Raw genomic sequence first — 561 nt, 5'->3', positions numbered from 1 at the left:
GTTTTGTCATGTGTGTCTTCTTGAATGGGTGTTCTTAAATGTAATTTCATTGTGCTCTGTACAGTTACAATAAAGGCATCATCATAGAAATTACTGTACTGCAGTGTGACACCAAACCAGACCTCAGGTTGTCAAACTACCAAAGAAGACAGTAGCTGAGAGTCATCCTGAATACATACTTTGAGCAATCCTTTGCTTACATTTTAGAATAACTTTATATATAGAAGCAAATGTTGCTCAAAACCTTGTTTCTAAATTTCAGCATACTATTTTCACAGATGTGACAGATGTGCAAGGTACACATCAATGTGCCCTAATGTGCCCTTGTCACAGATGTTCCCCTTTGAACTGTGTGCAGATGAAAACATGGTTGATCTCTTTCATCTTTAGCCTACAGGACCAAGTGAAAAAAAGGGCAAAAGGTTTTTGTGAGTCTAAACAGTTTTATGATACAATCAGAGGAACTATCATGCAACTAGTCATTCTTTTTCTCATGAATACCAGCTGTATTCTTTATTAAAGTACATTTTCAAATAAAAGGCCCATTAAAAATGTTATTTT

This window comes from Austrofundulus limnaeus, unplaced genomic scaffold, assembly GCF_001266775.1.
Source record: "Austrofundulus limnaeus strain Quisiro unplaced genomic scaffold, Austrofundulus_limnaeus-1.0 Scaffold10945, whole genome shotgun sequence".
Classification (NCBI taxonomy): domain Eukaryota; kingdom Metazoa; phylum Chordata; class Actinopteri; order Cyprinodontiformes; family Rivulidae; genus Austrofundulus; species Austrofundulus limnaeus.
The sequence above is the reverse complement of the archived record's forward strand: the minus strand, read 5'-3'. Positions refer to the sequence as shown.